We start from the raw sequence: 25698 nt of genomic DNA, 5'->3' as shown, positions 1-25698 counted from the left end.
AATTTTTATAACAGAGAAGAGTCTGAAAAAGAATATATATACATGTATGTATGTATAGGGTCTTCCCAGGTGGTACAAGTGGTAAAGAAGGCCCTTGCCAATGCAGGAGACAGAAGAGATTCGAGTTCAATTCCCAGGTGGGGAAAATCTGATGGCAGAGGGCACAGCAACCCACTCCAGTATTCTCAAGCTGAAGAATCCCATGGACAGAGGAGCTTGGTGGGTTATGGTCCATGGGGTCACAGAAAGAGCTAGACATGACTGAAGCGACTTAGCAAGTGCACCCATATATGGATAGTTGAATCACTGTGTTGTCCACCTGAAACTCACATGACATTGTAAATCAGGTATACTTGAATTAAAAAAAAAAATCCATCCATTAGAATGAGCTCTGCTAACACAGCCACCTCACTCCACAGAGCAGAAGAGAGCTATAGAGAACAGCAAAGGGCCTGGTGTCAGACAGGCACTCCAGGTCTTGCTCTAACAACTGGACATTGTGTGTAGAGCCCTCCACAAAAGAAAAAATGCTGATGACTTGAATCTCTGGGTCACAACTTGAGCCAGAATTTTCTGTAACTCTTGCTACATGTAACAGGATGGGAAGAGACACTGCAAGCAGGTCAAACTAAAACAGAACAAGCTTCTCTGCTGTGATATTGGGTCTTTAAACGGGAAACTCATTCCAGATTTTATATGTTGCTGTTCAGTCGCTCAGTCGTGCCTGACTCTTTGTGACACCATGGGCTGTAGCATGCCAGGCTTCCCTGGCCTTCACCATTTCCCGGAGTTTGCTCAAACTCATGTAGACGAGCAAAATTTGAATTCAGTAAAGTCAAAACAAACTGACATCATACTTTTTAATAATAATTAAGTTGTACTCATTGTTGTTTTTTAGTCTCTAAGCTGTGCCCAACTTCTTATTGCAACATGTCAGATTTCTCTGTCTTTCATCATCTCCTGGAGTTTGCTCAAACTCATGTCCATTGAGTCAGACGAAACATGGTTCCCTGAAGAAGAGAATGGCAAACCATTTCAGTATTCTTGACTTGAGAACCCCATGAAAAGTATAAAAAGAAAAAAAAAAAAAAGGAGTTATAGTACTCCTCTTGCAGCTGATTACATCCTGAAAAAACAAATTTTTTTTCTCAAGAACAGCAATTCTCAAGGACCAGAGAGCTCAAAAATGACCCTGAGAGGGTCCCTCCTTCAAAGATTCTGGTGTAGCTTAAGTGGGCTCAGCCACTGAAGTTCAAAAATCTCTGAAAATTTATTCCAGGAGACACAGTGAACATAACATTTCCCACATTTCAAAACTCAAAGCTTTCAAAGATCAGGTTCCTCGGCTCATGCCCTCTATGTGATCCTTGCAGGGCCCTAGGATCTGTAGGATGAGACATTTGTGGTCACAGCCCTTGTGGCTTCAGCGTTTTCATCAATAGAGACATATACAGAGGCACAGAGGTTTCTAGAAGCCCCCATCTGGCAGAGATGACTAATGGGGCTTTCCCACTGACATCCTAGCAAAGGTGCCAAAAATATATTCGTTCCAGATCACAGCCTTCATAGAGCAGTTCCTCCCAAGACGTTACCCTGACAGATGACCTGGCTTCCTTTTACAGCCTACATGCCACCTACCTGAGTAACCTTCCTCCCCAGCCTGGGGGGCACAGAAATGCATATCTGGCCTGCATCTCAGAACTAAATCCTTCCCAGCAAATGCCGACCTTGCTATAAACTAGGGAGAAGTCGTTTTTCTTCCACTAGGCAGCCTGCAATTTTCACTTGCTTTTCTATCCAATGGCCAAAAAAAAAAAAGTGAAAAGCAGCTGGGGTCTAGCTAAAATTGCAATCAAAGGAGCACCAAGTGGGTATGAAAGCAAATGCAAACTTGTGAAGTCATTATTGGCTGATTGCTATCGGTCGATTGCAGAAAAATCATCAAAGACTTTTATATAAAATGTGTGTGTACTCAGTCACTTCAGTCAAATCCGACTCTTTGTGACCCCATGGACCAGAGCCCACCAGAATCCTCTGTCTACGGGTTTTTCCCAGCAAAACTACTGGAATGTGTTGTCATGCCCTCCCCCAGGGGATCTTCCTGACCCAGGGATCAAACCCGCGTCTCCTGCATCTCCTGGCCTGCAGATGGACTCTTTACCGCTGAACCACCAGGGAAGACCATAAAGTAGAAGGAAACTGAGTGATGGGTGATTTCTTCACTGATAAGCCTTATCCAGTCAGAGCTTGTAAAAACAAGTTGGGCTAAGAAATACAGAATAAATTTACTCAGAGACCACTCTCACAAAGACAGGGAAGATCTCAAACTAGGGATAAGACCCATAATATCATTGATAGAACCCTAATTCAATGATAATTGATTTTTCCCCTTCGATTTGTGAAGAGAAGATTAACCAGCAGCCGTAGTAAGAAATAGGTATCAGGAGCAGGAAAAATTGCTATTAATTTAGTGACCTTGGGAAAGTCACGCAATATCTCTGGGCTTCAGTTTACTCATAAATAAAATAAGGAAGTTAATTTACATAATCTCTAAGGTCCCTTTCATCTCTGAGGTTCTGTGTCTCTAACAGGGACCTTTGGCTATTGACAAGTTTACCCAAGACATTAAGCGTGGTGAGGTGGATCTTAGAGTATCAAAATAATAAATCTTTCAACAAAGACAGGAACTCAGATAAATATGTAGTAGCAAGAACAGATTAAAGCATTGTAAGGATATCGGAGCTGCTAAGCTGGTCCTGGAATATCAGATCCAGTGAATCCACCTCTCCAAGAATGCCAAATTATTTTTAAACAGCATCTTAGGGAAGAGAAGCCCTGCTGGTTATTTAAAAGACTGATAAATGAACAAAATGAAATAAGCTATTTTATTACCAGAGGCCTCAGAGCCTTTCCTGCACTATCCAATAGAAAAAAGTGTGAAAGTATTAGTCATTTAGTTGTGCCTGACTCTTTGCAACCCCAGGGACTGTAGCCCGCCAGGCTTCTCTGTCCATGGGATTCTCCAGGCAAGAATACTGGAGTGAGTTGTCATTCCCTTCTCCAAGGGATCTTCCCGACCCAGGGATGGAACCCGAGTCTCCTTCATTGGCAGGCAGATTCTTTACCACTGAGCAACCAAGGAAGCCCTTATCCCATAGAACGTTCCTGCAGTGATGGAAAGGCTGTATATGTGCACTTTCCAATACTATGGCCACCAGCCACACGTGGCCCTTCAGCACTGGAAATGTAGCTAGCGTCACTGAAGAACTGGTTTTCGTTTTTGCTTTGTTTATTTTTTAAAGGTTTATTTTTTTTAATGTGGACTATTTTTAAAGTCTTCATAAAGTTTGTTACAATATTGTTTCTGTCTAATGTTTTGGTTTTTTGACCGTAAGGCGTGTTTGATCTTAGCTCTTCAACCAGGAATCGAACTCACAACCCCCTGCATTGGAATGTGAAGTCTTAACCACTGGACCACCAAGAAAGTCCCAGGAACTCTTTTTAATTTGATTAAATATTAATAAATATTCATTTATAGTTAAATAGCCATTTAGCACTACTAATCCATGTAGAACTGAAACTGTACGCATTAACAAGGTTAGCCTAAGAGGGGTATAATTCATGGATCATTTCCCAAACTTGTTGGGCCATAGAACTGTGTTTTTAAAGGACTGAAATACCTAGCAAAATCATTTAGGAAGGATTAGGCTTTGAGCCATTGCTGAGTAGAGTGGTTGAAGTCCCAGGAGACCATTCTAGCTTGGACATGTTAACCTAGCCATCAAGGGCATCCATCATCAATCTGTGATATGGACCAGGCTACATATTTTAACATCACCTCACAATTCAATCACATCAAAATTTCCCAAGTCCTGAAAGACCCTTTGCCTCCCATTGCAGGTCCAGTCTGCAGAATTCCACCTAAGCTGCTCCTTTCCACCCAGCCTAAAACAATGTCAGTCTATTGCTTCTGGGCTGTCCCAGGCACTCTTGCCTACACCAGGATACATCATTATCTCAACAGTCATTGAGATAGCAGCATTCCATTTTATAAGTGAGAAATGTGAGGCTCAGACAGATGAAGGGAGTTAGTTGCTCAAGGTCACTCATTTGGTTAACAATGCTTGACCTCCATCTTTGCATGTGTCCTGTAAAGCATTCTAACCAAATTTTTTATATTTATTTATCTGGCTGAGCTGGGTCTTAGTTGCAGCATGCGAGATCTAGTTTCCTGACCAGGGAATGAACCTGGGCCCCTGCATTGAAAGCACAAAGTCTTAACCACCGGACCATCAGGAAAGTGCCCCCCTAACAATATTTTGAGTTGAATCTTTCCTCCAAATGTCTAGGACCCATCAAAAAAAATTTGAATTAATACAGTCTTAAAATACCAAAGATTTATACTTGCCTGAGTAGAACAGTTTGTTTTATAAGATTTGCTCATGTTATTTCTTGTGAATTATGATAAATGCAAGGAAAGTTTAACAATCATGGAATGAAAGAACCCAATATGATTTTACAAACGTGTATAAATCCTTTCCTCAAAGAAATCCTCCCCTGGACCTGGAATAATCATATGCCTCTCAGTTGAAAATCCATATTGGTGTGTAAATAAGCAGCTACAAATTTCACTCACCCAATTATTTATCCTTTCCTGAGTATGCAATCAATTTGGTGTTGACCACAATCACACATACAACTGCTCATTTTTGCATCTAAGTCAGGCTTGGTTCCTCCAGTGGCTGCCTGTGGGCCAAAGTCCTTGAATCAATTTGTCATCACATCAGATGTGAGTGCATTTGACTGTGACCTCCACAATTTTAGAAATCAAGTTTTTTTAACAAGGTATTGTTTCTTGAAACATCATTTGGCCTTGCGGGAAATTGACTGGAAACTGGAGTTACTCTCTGACTCAGAGTTCCAAATCCAGGCATTGCCCAAAGTAGCCAAGGCAGTCCCTGAAGTATGTCAATGAGGTGATGCTCTGCAAATTACACAGGGCTGGCCAGCTACTAATGAAACTCACTGTACTCAATTTGGCCCTTTAGATTAAAATATAATCACTTTCAATCAAATACATGGCAGTCATCACTTTATCTGAAATAAATCTGTATACACTTAATGTTATTGTTGTTTCGTCACTAAATGTGTCCAACTCTTTGTGACCTCGTGGACTGCAGCATGCCTGTCACTATCTCCTGAAGTTTGCTCAAACTCATGTCCATTGAGTTGGTGATGCTATCCAACCATTTAATCCCGTCACTGCCTTCTTCTGCCCTCAATCCTTCCCAGCATCATGGTCTTTTCCAGTGAGTCCACTCTTCCCATCCAGTGGCCAAAGTATTGGAGTTTCAGCTTCAGCATCACTTTTTCCAATGAATATTCAAGATTTATTTCTTGTAGGGTTGACTAGTTTGATCTCCTCAATTTCCAAGGGATTCTCAAATGTCTTCTCCAGCACCACAGTTTGAAAGCATCAGGTCTTCAGCTTAAGTAATAGCAAACTTTATTATGACATGCACTGGGAAAAATGTATACCACAGTTCAGTGCTCATTACAATATCGCATGCTATTATGCCGTGCTTGGTCATCTCAATGGTCACGAGAAACCTAAAGGAAAGGAAGGGGTGGGGAGTAAATGCAATGAAAGCGGAATAGAGGGTCGGCTAGAGGAAGATAAAAAACAGTTCAGAGGTTAAATCTAGGTCATCAGGAGGAAATCTTGTACAAAGCGACCAACCACATGAGGGCCTAGGGAATCTTGGAGATGATTAAAGAGATGATTAAGTGACCAAACTCTCAAAGGCACAGGGGTGGATACAGGGAGGGTTGTGAGGAAGGATAAGGTTGATTAAGGAGGGTTGAGTGGGAAGAGGGGAACAAGCAGGTCTGTGCACAAATCCATCCAGCTGCAAAAGCTCAGGGGGACTATGGAAACTGGGGATGCACCGCCAAATCCTACCACCTGGGACATTTGTTAATACCACAGTGCCCCATCCCGCTCCAAAGATTGGGAATCTGTGTTTTTAACAAGCACCCCCGGATAATTCTCATGACAGATGAGTTTGGGAGGCACAGCCTGTGAAGAAGGGCATTACTGGAAGGCTATTAGCCTTGAATTTGAATACTGACCCCTCCATCCACCAGCCCTGTGAACTTGGGAAAGACTCTCATTCCTTGACTCTCTGAGCCTTGGTTTTCTTATCCACAAAATAAAAATGTATTTATGCCCAGTAGCACTCCTCCACATTAGGTATTATTATCATCATGCGCAAGACAGGAGTGATTAAGCACGTTGTGATTAAGTACTTTGCTCCAGATCACACTGCTCGTAAATGGCAGTGAGTGAGTGAGTGAAGTCACTCAGTTGTGTCCAACTCTTTGCAACCCTATGGGCTATAGCCTGCCAGACTCTTCCATCCATGGGATTTTCCAGGCAAGAATACTGGAGTGGGTTGGCATTTCCTTCTCCAGGGGATCTTCCAGACCCAGAGACAGAGCACAGGTCTGCATTACCACCAGACTCTTTACCATCTGAAAGTGAAAGTGAAAGTGATGTTGTGTCCAACTCTCTGTGACCCCATGGACGGTATCCTACCAGGCTCCGCTGTCCATGGGATTTTCCAGGCAAGAAGACTGGAGTGGGCTGCCATTTCCTCCTCCAGGGGATCTTCCCGACCCAGGGATCGAACCTGGGTCCCCTGCATTGCTGACAGACGCTTTACCATCTGAGCCCCCAGGGAATAGCAGAGCTGATAGCAAACCAGAAGCCACAGGAGGTACAGCAGATCCCACATGCTGTGACCGAAGATCATTTGTGAAACAATTAAGACCTGGTGCAGCCAAATAAATAAAAAAATTATAAAAAATAAATGAACCAGAAGCCACCTGCTCCAGGCATCACGCTCTTAAGCCCAACCATGTTCTGCCTCTCCTCCCAGAAAAGAGCACTTAGGGCCACAGAGGGCAGACCAGGCAATTTACATTAATTCTTATTCACATCAGATGATAACTTGATTTTCCAACTTACATAAGTTACTCTGTAAATAAGCACAGCTCACTCAAATTAATTTTGAATCAAGCTTTTCTTCCCCAAGATTAATATGAATAATTTATAGGAATCAAGCCATGACTCCACCTGGGAGATGGCTCAGGCATATTAATAACAAACTTCACAGCTAAAAATGATACCACAGGTGGTAGAAATGAATATTCAACTAGGTACTGAGTACTTCCCCCACACCCATTACCTACACTGTGTGCCTAGGTGTAGGTCTGAGCTAACAGGATTTACCATGTGAGACCACCTGCCCCAAGTGGGTTCACCTCTACCCTGCTTTACAGATTCTCCTCAATGTATTCCTTGGCTGGAAATTTGCATTCTCTCTGAAATCAAGTCTTATGAGTTCATTTCTGAAGACACTGTGGCATGTATCAAAATGAAGACCTAATCACCTGTTGTTCCAACAATGCATTTTTATTTTACCAGGATGTGTGAAGTGATTGTTTCTCATTTGTCATCACGCACGGCACTCTAGGTTGGAGGGAAGATGCATCCTGAAAGATAGGACTTGACACCAGAAACTAATTCTGAATTTTCCATTTAAAGAGCATATATGTATATATATTGCAGAAGACAGAGTCTACTGGGGGCTGTTTTTTAAAATTCTTACTCAAAGTTCTGAGCCTTTGACTGTGCGGATCACAATAAACTGTGGAAAATTCTGAAAGAGATGGGAATACCAGACCACCTGATCTGCCTCTTGAGAAATCTGTATGCAGGTCAGGAAGCAACAGTTAGAACTGGACATGGAACAACAGACGGGTTCCAAATAGGAAAAGGAGTGCGTCAAGGCTGTATATTGTCACCCTGCTTATTTAACTTCTATGCAGAGTACATCATGAGAAATGCTGGGCTGGAAGAAGCACAAGCTGGAATCAAGATTGCTGGGAGAAATATCAATAACCTCAGATATGTAGATGACACCACTCTTATGGCAGAAAGTGAAGAAGAACTAAAGAGCCTCTTGATGAAAGTGAAAGAGGAGAGTTAAAAAGTTGGCTTAAAGCTCAACATACAGAAAACTAAGATCATAGCATCCAGTCCCATCACTTCATGGGAAATAGATGGGGAAACAGTGGAAATAGTGGCTGGCTATTTTTATGGTCTCCAAAATCACTGCAGATGGTGACTGCAGCCATGAAATTAAAAGATGCTTACTCCTTGCAAGAAAAGTTATGACCAACCTAGACAGCATATTAAAAAGCAGAGACATTACTTTACCAACAAAGGTCCATCTAGTCAAGGCTATGGTTTTTCCAGTGGTCACGTATGGATGTGAGAGTTGGACTATAAAGAAAGCTGAGCATCGAAGAATTGATGCTTTTGAACTGTGGTGTTGGAAAAGACTCTTGAGAGTCCCTTGGACTGCAAGGAGATCCAATTGGTCCATCCTAAAGGATATCAGTCCTGGGTGTTCATTGGAAGGACTGCCTGATGTGAAGAGCTGACTCATTTGAAAAGCCCCTGATGCTGGGAGGGATTGGGGGCAGGAGGAGAAGGGGATGACAGAGGATGAGATGGTTGGATGGCATCACTGACTCGATTGACATTGGTTTGGGTGGACTCCAGGAGTTGGTGATGGACAGGAAGGCTTGGCATGCTCCAGTTCATGGGGTCGCAAACAGTCAGACATGACTGAGCTCCTGAACTGAACTGAACTAAAAGTTCTGAGAATAAACAAATAGAGAAGAAAGACAATGGCTAAACTGTGGACAAAAGAAATACAGGTTTATTCAAGCAAAGAAAAGTGGGGGTGAGCCAAATTATATATTTTTAGAAAGGTTCTGTGTTACCATACCCGAAAGTGGGGTCTGACTGCCTGCCACTCAAAAGCCAATAAAGAGGCCAGCTTGGTGGAAAGGAAAGTTTGTTTGATTTTGGAGGCCAGCAAACATGGGGGAGTGTGGACTCCTGTCCAAAAGCCAACTCCCCACCCTACCTCTACCCCTGTGCTGACAATCAGTGGGCAAGTGCTTTTATTGGCTGAAGGAGAGGGCTACATGCAGAAACAGTACAGTCAGCTCTGACAGTCTTGAAATGGGTCATCGGTGGTCTGACCATTGTCATTTTGATCATTTTATGTACAGTTAATCTTCAGTTCTCTGGTCAGTTTGTTCCCCTCTCCTTGAGGTCAATTCCGTAATTAGAATTATAGCAGCTTATGTCATGGCTACAGACTGGTCATCTTGTGGATAACTTCTTCTACCTGGTGGGAGTTTCAGTATCTACAAGATAGATCACAGAATATGGCTCAGAATATTATCTATATCTCTTGAGAAGGAACTAAAGGTCCCTGACTATGCTTCATGTACATTATTATTATTTGGTCTCCTTTGACTGTTTTTCTTTGTTTCTGCATTTTCTCACTTCTCTGATTAAACTTATTCTTTGGCTGAAGTTTTTCACAGACAGAAGGCAGGGAGAAGACATGGGAGGTCAAGGACCATAGGGTCCTGTTCCATTTCATTACCACAAAGAAGAAAATGATTCCAGAGGAAAATTAAGTAGAGCAGGTAGATAAGATTTGAAGGATCCTTGCCTTTTTAAAAGACTAAAATTCAACAACTAGATAATCCTTTCTTTGGCTTGGAGCTATATGCTAGACATTCTAACCTTTGTCTTTCTTTGTGTAGAGAATCTATCCTCACCTATTCATGTGACCTGTGCCCCCTAAGCTGTAGCTGACTGGATGAGGGCAATCCACATAACCCAGAGAGAGTTGAGCCAAGCTGATGCTTTTTCTCTAGACTTAGGACTAAGAAGCACAGAGCAGATCATTCTTTAGTAGAGAGTTGATTGCTAAATTCGACTAGAGCCAGGATTAGAGATGGTGACATGGCCAGCCAAAAACTATGGGAGAGATATATGAGTAGGGTGGGAAAGTCGATCTGAAGAAAGAGGAGATCAATAGAGACAAGCAGAGGGAAAGACCATGTGCCCTGATAATTCTCACTCTGGAATTTGTGGATTCAGCTTCAGTAATCTGCTTATACTTTTTTCTGGTTCTTGAGGGTCAGTGAGATGGACTATTGCATTCTTCTTCTACATCTTTTTTATTTGAGCTTGAAAGTGAAAGTGAAAGTCGCTCAGTTATGCCTGACCCTTTGGGACCCCATGGACTATACAGTCAATGGGCTTCTCCAGGCCAGAATACTGGAGCGGGTAGCCTTTCCCTTCTCCAGGGGATCTTTCCAACCCAGGGAATGAACCTAGGTCTCTTGCTTTGCATGCGAATTCTTTACCAGCTGAGCCACCAGAGAAGCTATTTGAGCTTATCTCATGGGTTTTTGTTTTGTTTTAATTCCTTGTCACCAAAGGATCAGTGTACCAGATCTTGACATTGGTGGGGAACTCACACCTGGCACCAAGGCCAACTCCTATGTCCTCACAATATTTTTTATAAGAATTATCTGACCATATCGAAGCAAAAGAATGCCTTCTTTTCATTCCTCCCCAGTGACAGATGGTCTGCCTTCCAGAAGCTTTTGTATCATCTCACTTGAAATATTTAAAGGAGGTTTCCATGCTCTGGAGTTCTGGGAGGTGAGGTTTCTACCGTAAGAAATGTTCAGAACGAGGTTAATTGGTCATCTGGAGGAGATGTGTAGGAGACAAATGGAAATACCCAAGAGGTGTTTAGACGAGATCGCCTCTACTCCTAACCTTCAGTGTCTAGGGTCACCCTGGCCTCTTCGGTCAGACTGCATGCGTGCTTGCACTCAGTCACGCCCATCTCTTTGTGATCCTGTGGATCGTAACCCACTGCCAGGCTCCTCTGTCCATGCAATGTCCCAGGCAAAAATACTGGAGTGAGTTGCCATTTCCTACTCCAGGGAATCTTCCTGACCCTGGGATTGAACCCATGTCTCCTACATCTCGGGTTCTTTACCACTGACACCACCTGGGAAGGCCCCTTTGTCAGACTGCAGGTGCCCAATCTTCTGTCATTCCCCTACAACCATCTTCCTAAGTTCTCACCTCATTTGGACGTGCTCCCATTTGCCAATGTCCTTCTTCAAGAGTGACCCTCAGAACCGGCCAGGTGTGATCTGACCAGAAAAGAAAACACCCTGCCACTTCTTTTGTCTGCCTTCCCTTCCAAGGAGAGTACACTCTAACATTGAAATGATGCCTCAGCAACAGCTCCAACTGAACCTGGGGTCACCTCAACTGTCCCGAGTAGTAGCAACCTGGACACAAATTTTGATAGGAGGCTGGAAAGGAGGGCATGTGCTCAGTGGTGTGCAAAACCCACTGCCTTTTGGAAACACACCATTACCTTGGGGAAGGACAGTCAGTAGGTAGGAAGGGAAGTGAGACAATTCCAGGGGTAAGTTTCCCTTTTGCTGTTTCCTCTGATTGACCCTTGGGCTCACCAGGTGGCACTGGTGGTAAAGAACCCACCTGCCTCTGCTGGAGACATAAGAGATGTTGGTTCGATCCCTGGGTCGGGAAGATCCCCTGGAGGAGGAAATAACATCCCACTCCAGTATTCTTGCCAGGAGAATCCCATGGACAGAGGAGCCTGGCAGTCTACGGTCTATGGGGTCTGCAAGGAGTCAGACATGACTGAGCGTCTGAGAACCTTATTGACCGCAGGAATTCAGCACCATGGAGACAGCCAACCCCAAATCTCCAGAACAATGTTTTCACCTGCCTACAGTCTAGATTATACCAAAGAACTTTCCCTCAAAAAGTCTCCCCTATCCACACTTCCAAGTTTACTGTCTGAGCCTACCTGAAACCTAGACCTCCAAAGATTCCACTGTGAAAACATTTTATGGTTTTTAAAAAAGAATCAGAGAAAAGGGGGCCCTAATACACAAGCATGTACCCCAGGGCATGGCATAGTGGAATGATAAGAGTGAAGAGAGTTCCTTCAAGTCAAGCTGTGTGCTGCTTCACTGAGATACAATGGCAGTATCCAACTTAGCATCCCACCACCCATGCGCCTAACCCCCCACACTCACATACACATATTCATATTTCAAATTGTGTCTTAAGCATCAGGACAAACAGGGAACTTCTGTAGATTGATGATTCCCACATTAAACCCAGCCTATCAACCTGGGATGATTGGCCAGATAATATTCTTGAAAATACTCTCAAGGATTCTATAGGGGCTTCTTCCCCCACTTCACTCCATGTCATGTGGGTACACAGTGCCCCATTAGAGGTGTGCACTCAAGACATTCCAAAGAATGCTATATCCATCTCTTTGTGCATTCATTCAAAATTACTCAGCATCTGCCAAGAGCTTTCCTTCCAAGAGCTTTCCCTCCAAGGGCTTACCCTGGAGGGAGGAGTCACAAGATTACATCTCTACCAGTTGTTCAATACAACGATGGATGCACGTTCAGTCGTGTCCGACTCTTTGCCACCCCATGGACTGTAGCCTTCCAGGCTCCTCTGACCATGGGATTTCCCAGACAAGAATACTAGAGTGGATTGCCATTTCCTCCTCCAGAGGATCGTCTCAACCCAGGGATTGAAGCTGGTCTCCTGCATGTTCGGATTCTTTACCGAGTCACCGGGGAAGTCAACACAAGACTGTACTGGGTAAATAAGTTGCAAAAGCATAACCATAGGAGTTTAGGGGAAGGGAAGGTGAAGTGTTGGCAGGTTACAACTTCCTGAAAAGCAGGGGAGGCGAGTTGGATGATGAAGCCTCAGTCTGAGCATGGGTCACAGGAGAACAAAGGAGCCTGGCTGTCATTTCCACTGCCAGCCTGGAGGGCTGCAGGGAATCATTATCCTCGCACGCCTGAAGCATGATGTCTTGAATGTTCCCGGTAACTCAATTACGGCATGCAAATTTTCCGCGGAGTTGACTTCTTGGTCTTCGAGAGCCACGCACACGCTCCTTTGGGCTGTCTGCATGGGGAAAACATTGTTGGGAAAGGAGCCTGAGGACCAACCACTGGAAAGTGCACTCAATTGCACTTTGGTTGAGATAATTGCTGCGTTTTGTGTGTGTGTGTATGTGTGTGTTTTAAATTGTAGGCTCTGGAGGTGACCACAAGCAAAATTTGTGACAGACATTTGACACTGAGAAACTGCCGTGTACGGGGTGAAACTTTTCACATCCTCAACCCCTCCCCTCCCCCCAGACTGGTTTGTTGACTAACAAAGGAAAATTATCTAAAACCGCTGGAGTACGTTAGCCAAGTCTTCTCTTTTGTCGTAATGCTCTTTGTGCTGGGCACCAAGATTTCTCATGGTTACAGGCACGCGGATTCCCTTCCAGGCAAGCCCATTCAAGTTCATGGCCTGAGTGACCTTGGCAGCCCAGCAGCCCCATCGGCTCCAGGTGTTGCTTCTTGAGCTCGAAAGTGCGGATTTGCAGAGACCCTTACCTGCAATGCAGGAGACCGGGTTTGATCCCTGGGTTGGAAAGATCTCCTGGAGAGGGGAATGGCAGTCCACTCCAGTGTTCTGGCCCGGAAAATTCTATAGACAGAGGAGCCTGGCAGGCTATAGTCCATGGGATCTCAACGAGTCAGACACGATTGAGCAGCTAACACTTTCTCGCCCATCGTGGGCTCCAAAGACTTCATAGCCTTGATCAGTTCCTGTGCAGCAACCTCCTTATCCTCTGGGGAGATGTCCTCCTTTGTTCCTTTCTGCCTGTGGCCACCTCTGTCTCCAAGAAAGCAAAGCACACCAGTCCATCAAGTGGGGGAAAAAAAAATCCCCAGCCTCATGGAAGTAAAAGAGAGGGCTGTCGGAGACATTCTCCCTGCCCACAGCCATCAGGACCCCGTGCTGACTGCCAGCATTGCAAGGATGTAATCAGAAGGACTGAGTGGAGAGCTTAGAGAGACACTTGCATGGCAAATCTCCAGCCTCAGTCGGGGTGGCAGGTCCAGACTAGCTGGTGGGAGCTCGCCAGCTGCCTCCATGGTCATTTCCAAGGTTACCTCCAACAAGATCCCAGGACTCCTCCAGCTGACTTCGCAAGGTGGCTTCCCTCCCAGAGGAGCATTCTTCCCTATTGGCCTTCACAATCCTACTTCTCATTGTCGAGAAGGCATGACAGCAAAAGTATTAGATTGGGAGGTCATACTGACATTGTGCCTGCCATCTTTTGGACTGGGGGACCTCAGGGAAGCTCTCCGTGGCTTGGTTCCATCACCTGAGAAATTAAAAGAATATGCATCTCCTGGGGTCCTGGGGAAGACTCAATAAGACAGTGGAGGTGAAAATGATTACCTACCATGGTGCCTATTCCATGGTTTGTCACAAATGTAAATAAATGGCCCCACACACTACCTTAATGAATCAATCAAGAAGCACTTCCGGGGAACCTGCGTGTGTGCTCAAGGTTTCCCCTGTGGTTCAGCAGTAAAGAATTTGTCTGCAGTACAAGAGGCTCAGGAGATGCAGGTTCGATCCCTGGGTCAGGAAGTTCCCTGGAGTAGGAAACAGCAATCCATGGCTGTATTCTTGCGTGGAAAATCCCATGGGCAGAGGAGCCTGGTGGGTTTTAGTCCACAGGGGGAGGGGCAAGTCGGACAGGACTGAAGCAGCTGAGCACGCACACAATGAAGATGACAAAAAAGGACCAAGTATTTCTTTTGCCTCAAGGAACTTATAGCCTACTTGAGGAGATGATGTAAGCATGGGCCATAACAAATTTGAAAGCAGCGAACAGGCATCCAAAATAAATGCACTCTGTATGTGCCATGGAAATCTCAAAGAAGGAGCAAGAGCAAGATAGGAGAGTCAAGGAAGGAGAGGTGTTAGCAGAACCTCGAAGGCTGGGGAGGACTTTGACAAGCCCAGAAGACATCCATCCCCCGGAAAGGAAGGCTTTCAAGGAAATGTTAGCGTCCCATGAATTTCCACCATCAAAGTTGATCTTTCAAGGGCCCAATTGCCCTTAAAATATTATGAAAACTCAAGCTCAATTCTAGTGTATAAAAGAAAGAAGGGCATCTACTTACTGCCTCCTCCATGAGGCTGTCTTAGATTCAATACAGGAACTATGGTTTGCACCTCAGACAGTAAAAAAATGTGCCTGCAATGCAGGAGACCAGGGTTCGATCCCTGGGTCAGGAAGATCCCTTGGAGAAGGGAATGGCAACCCACTCCAGAATTCTTGCCCAGAGAATTCCATGGAGAGAAGAGCCTGGTGGGCTACAGTCCATGGGGTCTCAAAGAGTTGGACACGACTGAGCGAGTAACACATGGTTTTCCAATCCCAGAAAGAGAAACGAAGGCAAGAAAAAGACGAGAGAAACTCAAGCATGCAGAGGGATGACCATCTGCATTTGCTGGTTTAGTCTTCCTTCCGATGTGTAATTACCCTGCCAAGGGCTGAGTTAGCCATTTGGAGAGACGAAGATGCAGGTCAAGCAAATAACCCACAAATGAGGAAAACAACCTACAGACCGTGGACTGCATGGACCGGGCTTTTCTCTTAAAGGAGATTTGTGTTTGCCAACTAGAAACAAGACCCTGCCTCAAAGCATTTAATTTGGTAGGAAACATCAAATTCACAGCTCTTCAGCAAAGTCTAAAGTGCTGCCAACCACCTTACCCCTAGAATAAAACATAAGACGGTATTATTTTCATTTCGTGTGAAACATTCAAAGTTCAGGGCTGGAAAATGGTGTGTGGGCTGATGTCTGATAGTGCAGCCAGTTATTATGTAGTGACTCACGAGAAATTTCCAGAGCTACCACACCTTAAAGTTAAACTCACTCAAGCCAGACAGTAAACTATTAGTAGAGATATTTTTGTAACCATAATTTCTAGTCTTTTAACTAATTTTTTTTAACTTGCAGCATAGCCAGTTCTGTAAAAGTTATAGAGCTTTTTTTTTTTTTTCCTGGCATCAGGGTTTTGGAATATTTATCCTTTTTAAAAACAATACAAAATAAAAAACATGCCCTTGGGGTATTTTAAGGAATTTTTCGGCCTACCAGCTTGGTCAACCAGCGTTGTCCTGGCGCACTGACTCCACCGCGTCAGCCAGCCCGGCTGCCCACCACAGGAAGGACTCAGCTCAGCACTCCTGTGGTTGTGGCCGTGTCTGCCCCAGGTACCCAAAAGGAAGTCTCTCTGTGGCCAGGCCAAGCAAGATGGCACCACGCAAGGAGTAGGGAGAGCTGCTGACAGGACACCGGAGCCCAGGGAGAGGCTACTATGAGGAGGAGATGCCAAGCTTTTCTCTGACACCAAATGAAGCAACTAGCAAAGCCTGCATCCCTCCAGGATAGCCTTTATCCCTCCCGCTGAGTCCAGTTGGGGTCCCCTGCATTAATACACTTCATGTACCCAGCAGGAACCCACGATGAAGCCGCACCTACCTGTGTGCAAAAACCCAGAGCTGGAAACTTCTATTGAACATCAACAGGTCTTTAGAGAACTTCCGAAGGGTAGAGCTTGAGTCTCAGGATTTCTCCATAGCAACTGTGGTGGTGCTGGAGAAGACTCTTGAGAGTTCCTTGGACTGCAAAGAGATTCAACCAGTCCATCCTAAAGAAAATCAACCCTGAATGTGCATTGGAAGGGCTGGTGCTGAAGCTGAAGCTCCAATACCTTGGCCACCTTTTGTGAAGAACTGACTCATTAGAAAAGACTCTGATGCTGGGAAAGATAGAAGGCAGGAGGAAAAGGGGGTGACAGAGGCTGAGATGGTTGGATGGCATCACCGACTCAATGGACATGAGTTTGAGCAAAGTCCAGGAAATAGTGAAGGACAGGGAAGCCTGGCATGCTGCAGTCCATGGGGTTGCAAAGAGGCAGACACGACTGAGTGACTGAACAAAAACAATAGCAACTGCATTGACTGGCTTTTCTTCATACAGTTTTGTTTTGTTGTTGTTGTTTGTTTTGCTTTGGCTGCACTGCAGGGCACGTGGGAATCTTAGTTCCCCAACCAGGGATCGAACCAAAGCTCCTTGCAATCGAAGCACAGAGTCTTAACCACTGGACCACCAGGGAAGTCCCCCTGCAGTTTTAATCCTCACAATGGTTTGCAATCAGATCTGTGATGGAGAGGGAACTCATGGGTTACCAAGGCTGGTGTTTTGATTCTATATTTCTGAGCTTAGGGCTTCACACAAACATACTCACTCTTCAGATGGGATGGATGAAATAGAAATAATAGACAGGTGCCATTGTCCACTTATTCCCATCTCTGACACCACTGCCAGAATCTCAAATGCCTTACAAAACTCTGTCATAGAGCAGCACCTCCCTCTCTTTTTACATGCTCAGTAAATGAAGGACTGATGACTGACCTCCAAAGACCCTCCCTTTTCAGGCGTGGGGCTGGGGGAGTGGGCTTGAACTTGTGGAGGCGAGCAGAGGCTTCCTGCCCAGGCTCAGCCAGAGGAACCGCGAGGGCGCAGGGCCAAGGCCAAGGCTGGGAACAGGAGATGGGGAGGATGCTGACGCACAGCAGGCAGGGCTTGGGATTTTTCTGGGTTAGGAACACAGACTGTGCACACACCTCAGTCATCAGCCCCTGCAAGACAGAGTCTGACAGAGGGGTTAGAGGACACGGAGGAGTCAGAAAGATGAGGGCTGAAGCCACGTCTGTCCCTGGACTGTTGTGTCTTGACGCTGAGCTGGTCTGCAGCACGTAGGTGCTGCACCAGTGACACATTGCTGAGTTTGGGGACTGGAGGATGGGGATGGTTGAAGGAAGACTGTGTGCTATAGGGAGACAGAGGGTACCCCCTCCCCGACCATAGGTGTTTGGACATAGAAGGTAGTCCACGTTCCCGTGTTTTCTGCGCATCTTTCCTGTTTAAATGTCCCCCGTGGCTGAGATGGGTCAGTACAGGGAGGACTCTTTGGGGTAGGAGATCCCACACTTCTCAGCAGGTTTCTTCTGAACCCAGCCATCTGTGTTCTACCCAGGTCAGGACCTAAGGGTTGGGGGTCTCCCTGTATGTTGTGTTTAATTGCTCAGTCATGTCTGACTCTTTGCCCCACCCCCCCAATGGACTGTAGCCCACCAGGATCCTCAGTCCATGTGGATTCTCCAGGCAAGAATATTGGTGGGGGTTGCCATGCCCTCCTCCAGGGGACCTTCCCAACCAGGGAAGGGATCAAACCCAGGGCTCCCATGTTGCAGGCAGATTCTTTACCTTCTGAGCCACCAGGGAAGCCCAAGAATACTGGAATGGGTAGCCTATCTCTTCTCCAGGGGAACTTTGAGGACCCATATTCCTGGCCTTCCTTACACATCCTGAAGGCAGCTTCTAGCTAAGAAAGTCTTCACCCACCTCTCCTTTATCTTTCTAGTAAAGCACTTTGTCCGTCATCCCATCTTGGTGAATGCCGCCCCTCCCCATGCTTTGCCCATCACTGACTGTTCCAATGTTTCTATTCCAATCTCTACTAAGATTTAGGGGGTCCCTTTCTGACATGACGGACAGGAGGAAAGAACAAGGTTCTCATCATGAGTCAGTCCTCTGCCTCACATCTGCTTTGCCTTATGCACTCATTTCTGTGTCTTCTTCGCCTGAAACCCTTCCCACCCACCCCACGCAGCCTCACAACAGTTGCATGCCCTGAGTCAGAAGCTTAACTCGGAGGTTTCCTGCCCTATCCTCCCTCCTTTGAATTTCTCAAAAGCCCACCTGCTCTGCAGAGGTTCCCAGCCATACAGACCACACACATGGTATCTTTTATCTACAAGACATAGACAGTTTATAGAATACTATGGCTGCTTCTGCTTTCTAACTTCTGCTTATTTCTTTTCTCCAAGGCAGGAAAGTAGTGTGGTCTGATGAATGCCTAACTTGGCATGGAAATGGAAAGATCTGAATCAGACTTACTGTGTCGATAGGGGAAAATTACTTTGACTCTCGGGGTAAACTGATACTTTAGCAGCCTTGGGTAAGTAAATAGAAAGCGATTCAGCTGTTCATAGAAGGGCATCCTCCATGGCTGGCCCTTCCTGAAAGTAAGGCACATGATTGTTTCTGTTTGTTTCCATAGCAACTAACGAGTAGGTGCCATCTGCGTGGTCCTATTTCCACTCTCCCTTTTACCAATTTTGACTCTTTGATTTCTTCAGCATCAGGTGATCAAAGCTCAAACCTTAGACACCCAAAAAGTTAGTGCTTGCCCAATAAGTTCAGTGAATAGCTGCCTTAGGTGCACCCAAGGGCTGGGCATCCATTTTATTTTTATTTATTTCTTTAAGATTTTTTTGATATGGACCATTTAAAAGTCTTTATTGATTTTTTTTAATATACAATATTGCTTCTGTTGTGTGTTTTGGTTTTCTGACCACGAAATGTGGGATTTAGCTTCACTACCAGAGATCGAACTCTCTCCCCCTGCAGTGGAAGACAATGTGTTAACCACTGGAGAGCCAAGGAAGTCCCTGGGTATACATTTTAAATGCTTGGGCCTGGGATGGGTGAAACATACACAGGGTTTGCTATCAAGAATTTTGATGAATGACCTCACTCCCCACTCCTACACGTAAAAGGTCAACACACTTTCAATCTCAAGTGCCAGCAATTCAAATTAGTTAAAGCCAAGAAAGAAACCCATGGGCTTACATACCTTGCATGTTTGACCTCAGGCAAAGCTGGATATGGGGCTTCCCTGGTGCCTCAGACAGTGAAGAATCTGCCCGAAATGCAAGAGACCTGGGTACAATGCCTGGGTCAGGAAGATCTCCTGCAGAAGGGAATGGCTACTCCAGTATTCTTGCCTGGAGAATTCCATGGACAGAGGAGCCTGGCTGGCTACAGTCCATGGGGTCACAAAAAGAGTTGGACGTGACTTAGTGACTAAACAACAACAAATAATACTGAATACTGGAAAATTGCTAAGAAAGTAGATTTCAGGTACTCTTACCACACAGACACACACATAAAGGATAACTACATGAGGAGATGTATATGTTAATTAGCTTAACAGTAGTAATCATTTCACCATGTATAGTCAAACCATCATGTTATACAACTTAAATATATATCATTTTTTATCACAAAATTTCAAATGTCTTCAGAGCTCTGCCTCTTGTCTCCCCCTGCTGGACAGGTGCTCTCCAGAACATTGGAGGCCCAGTAAAAGGAAAGTATTTGGTGATAGTTATGGACAGGGAGGCCTGGCGTGTTGCGATTCATGGGGTCGCAAAGAGTCGGACACGACTGAGTGACTGAACTGAACTGAACTGAACCGATTCTTGCCTGGAGAATTCCAACGTACAGAGGAGCCTAATGGGCTACAGCCCGTTGGGTCTCAAAGAGTCAGACATAACTGAGCTACTAACACTTAGCAGAAATGTCCCAGGGAGACTCTGCTTAGGTCCTGGGGACATTCTTGAACTACTCATGGGACACACAGCCTCCTGGCTCTGGGAGTGGAATGTGTTCACCACATGAGAAAAGCATCCACTTTCTAGAAGGATGACAATCAGTGCTGGACAGGCAAAAATACCCAATGTCTCTTCATCACCCTGAGCTAGTGAGGAGCCAAAACTACAGAAACCTGCAGCAAACTGGGTTGCCCCATGTACCCGGGATCCAGTCTTCTAAATCGTATATGTTTCCAATTAAATCTAAAGAAAGAATTGAGGTCATGTTTTAGCAATGTGAAGCACGACACTGTTGTTGCTATTTGACTCTTTTGCTAGGTCGTGTCCAACTCTTTGTGACCCCATGGACTGCAGCACACCAGGCTTCCCTGTCCTTCCCTATCTCCCAGAATTTGCTCAAACTCATGTCCATTGAGTTGGTGATGCCATCCAACCATATTATCCTTGGTCACCCCCTTCTCCTCCTGCCCTCAATTTTTCCCAGCATCAGGGTCTTTTCCAATGAGTTGGCTCTTCACATCAGGTGGCCAGAGTGTTGGAGCTTCAGCTTCAGTATTGGTCCTTCCAATGAAAATTCAGGGGTTGAACTATGCTGCTCAACCCTGGCACTCTGCTGTTTTCTATGGTTGGATAAGGCTCTTCCAGTTTGGTGAAGTTAAAAACAAATAGCCATAGATTTTGCTGCAATTGTCAAAATGTTTCTATGACTCATAGGATGAATGAGAAAAATACACAAAAAGGTCAAAGTTACACTGACGTCAGATCGTAATCACACCCCTGAATTGTGACAACCCACGAATCAAGTTTCCCATCGAGAGCACATTACTGACTTATTTTTCTCCATGGAGGGTACTTGATTACCCTAAAGCAGATTATCTATGGATTTATCTAAGATCAGCTCTTCACTCAAGTTGGCATCCTGTCAGCAATCCACACAGCTCTTGCTTCTACCACTGAGTCAGTCTGCTGAAGCTCAACTTGGACTCCCTGACCCAAGAACACAAATGTGAAACTACCAAATCACCTAATGAGTCCCATGCAGTCATGTCTGACTCTTTGAGATGCTATTGACGGTAGCCCTCCAGGCCCCTCTGTCGGTAGGGTTCTCCAGGCAAGAATACTGAAGTGGGTTGACATCTCTCCTCCAGGGGATCTTCCTGGCCCAGGGATGGAATCAGTGTCTCTTGAGTCTCCTGCATTGGCAGGCAGATTTTTGTTTTATTTTGTTTTTTACCACTCATGCCATCTGAGAAGCCCCCTGATGAGCCACAGATCAACTCAAAAGACAACACTCTTTCATTAAACACTGATACCAAAAGCCTTAAGTGGGTGATGATGTTTTCCTGCAATAAGAAGATCCGGACTGTCTCCAGCACTAAGGACACTCTTCACACCCTGATGGTCTGCCCATAAGTAGGGACTTCTGAGGCCGGTAGGCTTTATAGTCAGAGAAGGTCTCAGATACCCTGTGGAGTATGTAAAACCCAACTCAACCGGAAGAACTCTCCCTGACTTTGGGTAAGTTAATTTTTCTCACCCTCAAGCCTCTGCCTAACAGATCCATGTCCCAGTAACAACAAGCTATCAAAACTCATAGAGGACTTGCCATGTGACAAGCGTGAGAGCACAAAGATGAACTGGAAGAGGCACCTCTAGGCGAGGGGCCATTGTGAGCTCAAGCTCCGAGCTCTCCAACTTCAGACACAGCAAGGATATAGGAAACCCTTTTCAAAATTAAATCACGCTGCAATATCAAATAAATACTTTCCATGGAAGAGAAACACACCATTATATAAACAGGTCAAAGCCGTGAGCTTCAAGGTTTCCCAGTTAAAAGGCAGAGAGGGGCAAAGTTTGACTCCTCTGGGCTGATATTCCCCTGAGCTGACAGGGAATAAAGCCTTCCAGGTTCAGCAAAGGGCCTGAATAAGGATGGAGCCTGAAGCCACAGGTGCTGCTGACCTTCCTCAGCTATAAAAAGAAGCAGGAAAACCATAGCCACTGCCCTAAACCACTGGCCTTTTTATAAAATCCAGGAAGCTCCAGTGATGAAAAGAAACAGAGACAGCATGGAATCCTATTCTTTTTTAATTGAAGTAGAATTGATTTACAATGTTGTGTTAGTTTCTGGTATACAGCATAATGATTCAACTATATCTATATAATTAAATTATATATATATATATATCTTTTTACAGATTCTTTTCCGTGGTGTGCTTAGTCGCTCGGTCGTGTCTACTTCTTTGGGCCCCATGGACTGCTAAAGATATTGAGCGTAGTTCCCTGCGCTGCACAGTAGGTCCTTGTTGGTTATCCATTTATATATAGTGGTGTGTATATGTTAATCTCAACCCCCTAATTTATCCCTCCCCCCCTTCCCCCTTTGGTAATAATAAGTTTGTTTTTTATGTCTGTGAGACTATTTCTGTTTTGTAAATAATTATATTTATGTCTTTATTTTAGATTCCACATATAAATGATATCATATGATATTTGTCTTTCTCTGTCTGGCTTAATTCATTTACTATGATAACCTCTGCATGTGTGTGTGCTAAGTTGCTTCAGTTGTGTCCGACTCTTTGTGACCCTGTGGACTGCAGCCCGCTAGGCTCCTCTGTCCATGGGACTCTCCAGGCAAGAATGCTGGAGTGGGTTGCCATGCCCTCCTCCAGGGGATCTTCCCAACCCAGGGATCAAACCCACATCTCTCACATCTCCTGCACTGGCAGGTGGGTTCTTTACGCCTAGCGCCACCTGGGGAGCTCCATGATAATCTCTAGGTCCATGCATGTTCTTGCAAGTGGCATTACTTCATTCTTTTTTATGGCTGAGTAGTTATGACCAACCTAGATAGCATATTCAAAAGCAGAGACATTACTTTGCCAACTAAGGTCCATCTAGTCAAGGCTATGGTTTTTCCTGTGGTCGTGTATGGATGTGAGAGTTGGACTGTGAAGAAGGCTGAGCGCCGAAGAATTGGTGCTTTTGAACTGTGGTGTTGGAGAAGACTCTTGAGAGTCCCTTGGACTGCAAGGAGATCCAACCAGTCCATTCTGAAGGAGATCAGCCCTGGGATTTCTTTGGAAGGACTGATGCTAAAGCTGAAACTCCAGTACTTTGGCCACCTCATGTGAAGAGTTGACTCATTGGAAAAGACTGTGATGCTGGGAGGGATTGAGGGCAGGAGGAGAAGGGGACGACAGAGGATGAGATGGCTGGATGGCATCACAGACTCGATGGACGTGAATCTGAGTGAACTCCGGGAGTTGGTGATGGACAGAGAGGCCTGGCGTGCTGCAATTCATGGGGTCGCAAAGAGTCGGACACAACTGAGTGACTGAACTGAACTGAACTGAGTATTCCACTGTAAAAATATAGGGCTTCCCTGATGGCTCAGATGGTAAAGAATCTGCCTGCAATGCAGGAGGAAAAACGTGAAAATGAATCCTTCTGTAGAACATTTTATTATTATTTAAGAGTTTAGCTAGCATGAAGAGTTATTAAATCAAAGTTAGTCACTCAGTCATGTCCTACTCTTTGTGACCCCATGGACTGTAGCCCACTCTGTCCATGGGATGCTCCAGGCAAGAATACTGGATGGGTTGCCATTTCCTTCTTCCGGGGACCTTCCGACCCAGGGATAGAGCCTGGGTCTCCTGCAGAGCAAACAGACTCTTCACTGACTGAGCCACCAGAGGAGAGCAATGCAGGCCAGGGTTCAGATCCCTACTCCGTCGTATAAATATCCCGCATCTTATGTGTCCATTCATCTGTTGAAGGAAAGTTGCTTCATGGCTGGGCTATTGTAAAGAGTGCTGCTACCAACGTTGGTGTGCATGTATCTTTTTGAATTAGAGTTTTCTCTGGATATATGCCAAGGGGTGGAGTTGCTGGATCATATGGTAGGTAACTCTGTTTTTAGGTTTTAAAGAACCTCCATACTGTGTGCAGTCTGCTCAGGCTGCTGTAACAAAATACCATAGACTGCAAGGCTTAAATAAGAGTTTTATTTCTTGTAGTCCAGGAGGCTGGAAGTCCAAGACCAGGTGCCAGCATGGTCGGGTTCTAGACTCATTTCCTGGATGTTTTCCACAGCGGCTCTACCAATTTACATTCTGCACACCCTCCCTGGAGCCCCATTCTGAGTGAAGCCACCACCCTGCTTGGTGGCTGCGTGTATGCACTCCCAGTGCATGGGCAGGGAGGAAGCCCAGCCATGAATAGTCAGCCTGGTTCTGGAACAGGGCCTCTGGGAGCTAGGTAGAGTAACATTAAAATCACTAAACAGGGAAGAAAATAACCCAAAGCTAGAGGGAAGGATAAGCCAGTCAAGATGAGCATGCAAACCTAAATTTTAAAGGAAATCTAACATAAGGAAGTCAGCTAACAATCTGAAAAACCAGAAGGATATCCTCTCAAAAATGGAAATACCTGAGCAATCTCAAAAATTATCTTAAATAAGTGTGCTTGAAACTTTCAAAGAGATAAAGCAATTGAATGCACGAAGAACAAGAGTGAAAGGCTTTTCTTTTGTGTGTAATTAATATAGAATGTTGTTCTTAAATAAGGCTTTAAGAGCTAAGCTTAAATTTCTGATAAATATTCAGGACATGTGAAAAGGGAGTGTCTCTGTTTCAGAGGAGATATTGGGAAACTGCCAGTTTCACGTCAAAAGTTAACAAAAGTTCTTAAAAACAAAAAACCAAAAAAAAGCCCAAAACAATTTATTAGGACTGTTCCACTTTCAATGACAGAAACTCAAATCAAAGTAGTTAAGAATAAAAAAGGAGACTTTATTGGCACACTTAACTGAAATGTCCAAGGGATGTGGATTCAGGTATGGCTGGATTTAAGCGCTTAAATTATATTATTAGAAGTTTTCTCCTTAATTCTGCTAAAGCCTCTGCTGTGGCTTTATTTTAGGGGGCCTCCCAGGTGGCACAATGGTAAGGAATCTGCCTGCAAATGCAGGAAACACTAGAGATGTAGTTTCCATCTCTGGGTTGGGAAGTTACCCTGGAGAAGGAAATGGCAACCCACCCAGTATTCTTGCCTGGAAAGCTCCATGGACAAAGGAGAGCCTGGTGGGCTACAGGTCCATGGGGTCGCAAAGAGCTGGACATGACTGAGCACACAAACTACACACGTAAGTGAAGAACACATGGTTCTGAAAAATAATCAGTTACAAATCCTAAAAATTAGAAATACATCCATTAAAATTAAAGCCTCATAGACTGGATAAATACTGAACACAAGTGATGAGAGAATTAGAAATTGGAGGGCAGTACTGGGGAATTCACCTAGAATACAGCACAGGAGATAAAAGGATAGAAGACAT

This window comes from Oryx dammah, unplaced genomic scaffold (genome assembly GCF_014754425.2).
Source record: "Oryx dammah isolate SB20612 unplaced genomic scaffold, SCBI_Odam_1.1 HiC_scaffold_24, whole genome shotgun sequence".
NCBI classification, from domain to species: Eukaryota; Metazoa; Chordata; class Mammalia; order Artiodactyla; family Bovidae; genus Oryx; species Oryx dammah.
The sequence above is the reverse complement of the archived record's forward strand: the minus strand, read 5'-3'. Positions refer to the sequence as shown.